This window comes from Euphorbia lathyris, chromosome 8 (genome assembly GCF_963576675.1).
Source record: "Euphorbia lathyris chromosome 8, ddEupLath1.1, whole genome shotgun sequence".
NCBI lineage: Eukaryota > Viridiplantae > Streptophyta > Magnoliopsida > Malpighiales > Euphorbiaceae > Euphorbia > Euphorbia lathyris.
The window spans coordinates 48,367,915-48,374,909 of record NC_088917.1 but is presented as its reverse complement, the minus strand read 5'-3'; the positions used below and the strand labels follow the sequence as shown (position 1 = coordinate 48,374,909).

General features: G+C 33.3%; 1 long non-coding RNA gene across 3 annotated transcripts; it reads left to right on the top strand.

The window, feature by feature from the left end:
- The first annotated feature begins 2,615 nt into the window (after positions 1–2,615).
- On the top strand, positions 2,616–5,423 carry LOC136204091 (uncharacterized). 3 transcript variants are annotated; one of them, XR_010675022.1, is made up of 5 exons: positions 2,616–3,049; positions 3,325–3,377; positions 4,370–4,420; positions 4,528–4,699; positions 4,843–5,423. It is a non-coding gene; the product is annotated as an uncharacterized lncRNA (long non-coding RNA). The 3 variants fall into 3 exon arrangements; XR_010675021.1 differs by lacking the exon at positions 4,843–5,423 and having other exon boundaries at positions 2,619–2,821; positions 2,953–3,049; positions 4,528–4,796; XR_010675020.1 differs by lacking the exon at positions 4,843–5,423 and having other exon boundaries at positions 2,620–3,049; positions 4,528–4,796.
- The last annotated feature ends 1,572 nt before the right edge of the window (positions 5,424–6,995 follow it).

Genomic DNA, 6,995 nt, shown 5'->3' with positions numbered 1-6,995 from the left:
ACATTAGCACCTATATGTTGATTTACCAAATCAGAACATGCCTCAGTAACTTTCATAAAACCCTTAGTAGTTAGGTCATTCAATACTTCACTTCCACTCTTAATGGATGGGGGAGGTCTTGTCTCCACCCTATTTTTTAAGAACTTGTTCTTGTTATTTCTAAATGGATGATCACAAGGAAGGAATCTTCTATGACAGTCGAACCATGATGGCTTACCTCCATTCCTCAACTGAAATGCTTGACTATGTTCCATACAATACGGATATGCTGTCTTTCCATGCGTACTCCATCCTGACAATATTGCATAGGCAGGGAAATCATTGATAGTCCACATTAAGGCTGCTCTTAGTTGGAAGTTTTGCTTCAATGAAACATCATAAACTTCAACACCAACTTCCCAAAGGTTCTTCAATTCTTTGACTACAGGTTGTAGGAACACATCTAATCTTTGCCTAGGACTAGATGGGCCACGTACGAGGGCAGTAAGGAACATGTAAGGCTCTTTCATACACATCCAAGGCGGTAAATTGTACGGCGTGAGAATAATTGGCCAGCAAGAATATTGCTTCCCTGTTTGACCAAAAGGTTGGAATCCATCAGTACACATTCCTAACCTTATATTATGAGGTTCCTCTGCAAATGAGAGATGTGTGTCATTAAAATGTATCCACGCTTCTGAATCAGAAGGGTGCCACATTTCTCCATTTTCACATTGATGTTTATCATGCCATCTCATATGACGTGCGGTGGCATTTGAAGCATACAACCTTTTTAGCCTCGGACTTAAAGGGAAGTAGTACATCCTCTTAACTGGGACATGCTTTTGTTTCTCGTAACCACGCTTCATTTTATACCTTGCTTGACCAAATATTTTGCAAAACTTCAACTCACCATCCTCCTCCCAAAACAACATACAACCTTGAACACAACAATCTATTTTCTCCACAGGTAAACCGAGACCTTGAATCAATTTTTTAGTCATATAAAAATTATCTGGCATTTTATTTTCTGTTGGCAAGGCCTCCTTCAAAAATTCAATGAACGTATCAAAACACCTCTCCGAGAGATGATTCTCCGACTTTAGACACTGCAGACAAAACAGAATGCTTCTCACAACCAGGCCATAACTCTTCGTCGCAAGCTTTTAACATGTCAAAGAATTTCTTTGCCTCTGCATTCAGCTCTTCTTTCACAATTGGATTAGCAAATGCAGGTACTGCAGCATCAAAAACCATTTGCTTAATCGGGCTCATCGGTTCATTATTATGATTACTCCACTGAACTTGATCCTCAACATGCACGATGCTACTACAGCTGTTGTCAAAAGAAAGAAAGAAAAATAAGAGAAATTGTGAACAAAAAATGTTGATCTAAGGAATCATCAAAATTGAGTGAAAATTCATCAATTTAAATAGTTTATAGTCTAAATGTGACCAAATAATAAATTAGTGACCAAATATTAAAATTTTAAATAAATCAGAGTCTAAATAACATTGTACACCAAATTACAAATTGTAATTCATAAGTGAATTTCGTCTTGTAATTTATAAAAAATAAAAAAAAAATTTAAAAATCATTACAATAACAAAATAATAGTTTATAATATAAAAAAAAGTTCAAGAAAAATGTGTTGTCAAAAGAAAGAAAGAAAAAATAAGAGAAAATGTCAACAAAAAAATGCTAATCCAGAAAATTGAACTCTCACCCTTACAAATACATCCACCATGCCTCTTTACCATTCAACCTAGCACTTTTTGTTTTTGTGAATCCAAGTCTATATAATTTTAACCATAAAAATCTTAATAATTATCAAATTTGAAACAAATTCCGATCGGAAGCCCTAGGCGGCGGCCCTGCTAACCTAGGACCATTTATATAGGCTAAGACTTTCTTGTTCCATAAGGATTAGACAGTATTAATCATAGGTCAACTAGTATCCTAACTTACTTGTTAGACTAGTATTCCATTTATAATTACTAAATTAGATAGGATTAATGCAACTTGGTTTCCTAATTATGTAATAACACAATTAGTTAAAACACGGATCTGTAATCCATTTGAATCTGAATTAGTACGGGTGGATAATGCCTACATAAATAGAATAAAAACAAAGTTGAGCCTAATATATTAAATGGGAAAAAACATATTTAAGCATGTCGTTAATTCAATTTTTACAAACTAGGTCATTAATCTTTTAAATGCATACACTATGCCTTGATCAATTATTTTTTAACACTTGCATTAAGCTCTTTCTGGATGTCTCAATTATCTATGTGTGTTTTTTTATTTTTGAAGAAGTTATATGTATGTTAAGTGGCATGATATCTGATACATAAATTGGCGCATCAAATTATTTTTTCTTAATTGCATGTAGGGCTATATAAAATATATTTAACCCATCAATCTAACCCAACCCAACCCAATATATTTAATATTTTTTAATTTATTCATTAGATTGGGTTGGGTTGTATTAAAAGATATTTAATCCAATATGAATTATTTATCCACTCTATTCAAATCTATACAATATATTATTCAAATCTATACAATATATTAAATCTGTAGTGTCGTATCCTAAAATGATCTTTAGCTGAGGTGTGAATTTCTTGATATTATAACTTTCTTTACAGCTTTTTTTTCCTTGCTCTCCATACGGATAGTCATACGGGGTTCTCAAAACCCACGTTCTTTTCATAAAAAAAAACCCCACTTTCTCAATCTATCCCTGCTTTCACTTTTGTTTTTGTAATACCTAAAATCGTTTGCTCTTTCTTAAATGGGATCGACCTTAAATTGTTTGCTCTTTCTGTACTGGGATCGGTTTGCTCTTTCTTCATCTGTTCTGAGTTCTAATTGTTCAGATTCATTTTGATTTTCCTTTGATTTGTTATTATATTGATTTCTAGCTTCGATTGTGAAGTCCTGATTCTCAGTACTCATACATTATGTAGATCGACATTCGGCTATTAGGATTTTGTGCCCATACAGTATGATTTTGTTCCCAGACCGCACCTGAGCACCTCTGGTTCTGATTATCTTCATTTACAGGTTTGAAACTATATTTCCTTTGTAATTTGAACATTCAGTTTTTGGTCTTCCATTTCTATTTTCTCATACTCTATGGTCGATGGGTTCTACATTTGGTATAATTTTATGTATTATAAAATCAGTTATTGTATGATTCTTCATTTACTTTGCTGTTCTCTGTTATTTTTGCTTATCTTTGTACTGATTCATTCTCATCTCTTCATTTCACACTTTAAGCCTTCACCTTCATCTCCACCCTTAACCACTTTGTTCTATTCGTCCTTAATTTTTGGCAGAAATTTGTCTAGGCAGCAGGCTTACTTCATTCAATGGAAGCCACAATATTATGGTAAGTTGTGATTTTATTCCAAATTGGTGGTAAAGGAGAATATGGTACTGTACATTGCTTTTACTTTGCTGTATAGTGGATAGACGCTTTGTTCTTAGAGCAAAATAATAGAATTATGGGCTGACTCAATTTGGACATTATGAATAGAATTCACAGCTTTCACCTTCGACAAAAACCAAACCATAACAAGTCTATGAGAATTTTTTACAGCCCTTACAGAATAAAGAATATTTTTCAATAGGAACATGTGATGCGAAGCACCTAGAAATTCCGGAAAGAGAACATCAGCAACGCAAAAAAGATCAAAGGCTAATAATACTTTTTGCTGGAACATTGTACGAAGTAGGAGATTCTAGATAGTCAAGTCAATTATGACTTTTCAATGGTGGTGCAAGTCACAAATTAGATGTATAAACCTCCAATTCGTTTGAACTTTGCCTAAATTCAATTGAGATAATTTTCTTTGATTCAACTTGATTCTTATAATTAAAATGCTAGGTCTTGAGTTCCATAACTAACCTATTTATCTTTTTTTATACCTTCCAACAACTTGAGTCTTTCTCCTCTTCTGCTATGGGGTTCAATGCACCATGAAACTTACCTACATGTTCAATCTTCTACAATTTGTTTTTATGTTATATCATGTTAGAAGGGTGAAACATATATTTTGTTCAATCTTTTTTCGTTGTTTCGTTGTTGAGTACTATTTTGTTAATTTCAAAGTCTTCTATCTCCTTCTTTTCCATTGTTTCACTAAGCAACATTCGGTAAAGGAGAACTTAATGTCGACTCAAGAGTCTTAATCATTGTGTGTTCATAGTAATGGCTTTTGTAAATCTAACATTTATAGATTATTACATTTGCAAGTTAAATCCTTTCATATATTTGTGGTTTTATAGAATCTAATCCCTGATGTATTTTTTCTGTCACATGTTGATGGTTATTGTTTTTGTTTGTGCTCTCTATTGCTGAATTTTTGTTTGGAACTGCAGGTTTGCGGGTGCACAATACCCCTACTTAGGCAGGCTTTCAACATTACCAAGGTAAGCAATATTTCCATTTCTGTTTTGCTCTCTTTTTCTCAATGGTTTCTTTGCATCCTCTAAGGTTTTTGCTTCTTCTTACTCCTCTTCTCCCTTTTTTAATTTAGATCGCAATAACTCGCAACGTCTTTAACGAATGGATTTGCACCACAATGGTTATGTCATGAAAGCTTTTTCAGTATAGAAGAAGAATGAATGACTCCTCAAAAGAATTGTATAAGCATTTGCTGATGCATTTGGAAAGATAGCCATATCATAGACCCAAGGCGGATCTAATATGTAATCTATCTATATTAAAGCAGTTGTTAAGCCCAAAATATACCTAAAATATCATTAATATTTACGTCAGTTTTGCTATGAAATCGTTCTGTTTATATCTATTTAGAGTACTTTTACGTCCGAATATGTTTCTTTCATGCAAGGTACCTAAATATTTGGTAAAACCCAAATAGGAGCGAAAACAGGTCAAAAACGAAGGAAACCCCCTAAGTTACTAGCCAAAAAGATGAAGAATTCAGCACACCGATACGAGGAAGACGGGAACAGAGTCAGAACCGAGAGGAACATCCCGAATCACGGCAAAGATTCTGGAATCTCGGTCGCGACACGCCTTTTTCGGGCACTTCGCCTGTTCATTTCAAAGGATAAAAATTCCTCCCCTAATCTCGGCAGGGATTCCATGATCTCGGTAACATCGGAAATTCCTGCAGCACATCCTTCACATGTTTAATTTCAAAGAAACGCGTCCGTTCGAGTGGATAGAAATGTCTCTTCGCAGCGGACACGATCATTCAACACGACTCTTCAACATCTATAAATAAAGAGTTGATTTCAGAGTTCAAGGAGAGTTAGATTTTTAAGAAGAGTGCAGAATTTATGCAAAAACTCGGACTCAGAAATGAGTCAGAGATTAGATTTCATTTTTGTAAAAGCAATCTTGCCGTACACAAGTTGTTCTTAAATTAATTACAAACACAGTGTCAATTAGATTTAGATTAAGATCTGTTCAAGACTAGTTTACATTTTGGTAGTAGAAGAACCATCTCTATTCCGAAGATTCAACGAGAAGATTAAGTAGTGGATTCGACCCCGGAGCCTGACAAACTCTAATGAGGTTTGAGGAAAGGATTGGCGACCTGGAACTCCAATGTCGTTTTGAATGCTTCCATGCTTTTTATTCTCTGTAAACTTGTATCAAATTCACACTTCATCTAATAAAGTTCATTCAATTCAATATAATTTTATGTAGCACTTTGGTAAAGGATCCGAAGTGAGTTCTGGTGTTTTCATTAAAACGTAGTTAAATTCAATATCTTTACAAGGAAACTTTGTTGAACACTTAGGCAAATTCATTCTTAAGGACGATATGATCGTTAAGTCGGCTTATCGGAAATAAGTATTAATTTGGTTAAAGTAGCAATCTAACCCGACCGTAGGAGGATTGTCTGCGGTTCAAAGCCTTTTAATTGAAGGAGTTTACGTTATTACACTTTTATAATTTATACAAAGTTTAAAGTTGTTTTCTTTGCCTAATGCAAACGAATACAATTAATCTCTTATTTTAAACACTAAACGTTTCTGTTTTGTAATTCATATTCAAACAGAATTGATTTCTAACATTCTTCATATATTCTAACCTAATTCTTATTAAATCAATCTCAAAACCAATTTCAAATAACGATTATCTATTTATAGACCTTAAGTCGTATTTAAACTACATTTAAATAAGTTTTTGTGAAAAAACATTCCCTGTGGGATCAATATCTTTTTATTACTACAAGCGAAACCGTGCACTTACGAAAATCGCTCAACAAATTTTTGACGCCGTTGCCGGGGAACGCCAAATTTTTTAACAAAAATTTATATTTTTCGTGTTTTATTCCGAACCTTGGTTTATAATATATGTATTTATTTATTTTATAGTTTTTATTTTTGAGGATGGTCACTAGGACTAAATCCTCGTTGTCATTTAACGTTTGCATTTAGATGTTTGCAGATAAAAAAAATCCAAGTTTCTCAAAAGATAACCTGGAGATTTGACTATCAATGAAATTCACAAAAGGAGTCTACAGAAAAGAAATTCGGCTAGCAGATACATCATAGAAGGGGAATTCGAATAATCTCTTCCCAAACACCTTTAAATCTTTTCTATAAACTTAACCCTTCACCAAAACATCATATCTCATTGTAAAAAAATTATTCAAACCCTACATTAAAACCAAATAATTTCTTTTTCTCTATTCATATCATTTCCTTAAAACACCTACATTTATCTCTCTAAGAAACAGCTAATCAACTCTTATCAAACAGATATATCAGAAAGAGGGAATGAGCAATACAGTCGATGGAATTATCTTATCCTCTAGGAAGGAATTGTATACTTTTAATATAGTTTTGAAAGTTTCGGTTCATGTGCGTAGTTTTTATTCGTGGCCAGAACTAAAAGTTCGGGCATTTAACCGATATTACTAGATCCTTAATTTGAGAAAAGAAAATGCTAAAAAAAATAGAAAACCCTTAAAAAATATAATAATAATAATTTCAAAGTTTGGAATATAGGTCCACTTTTTAATTC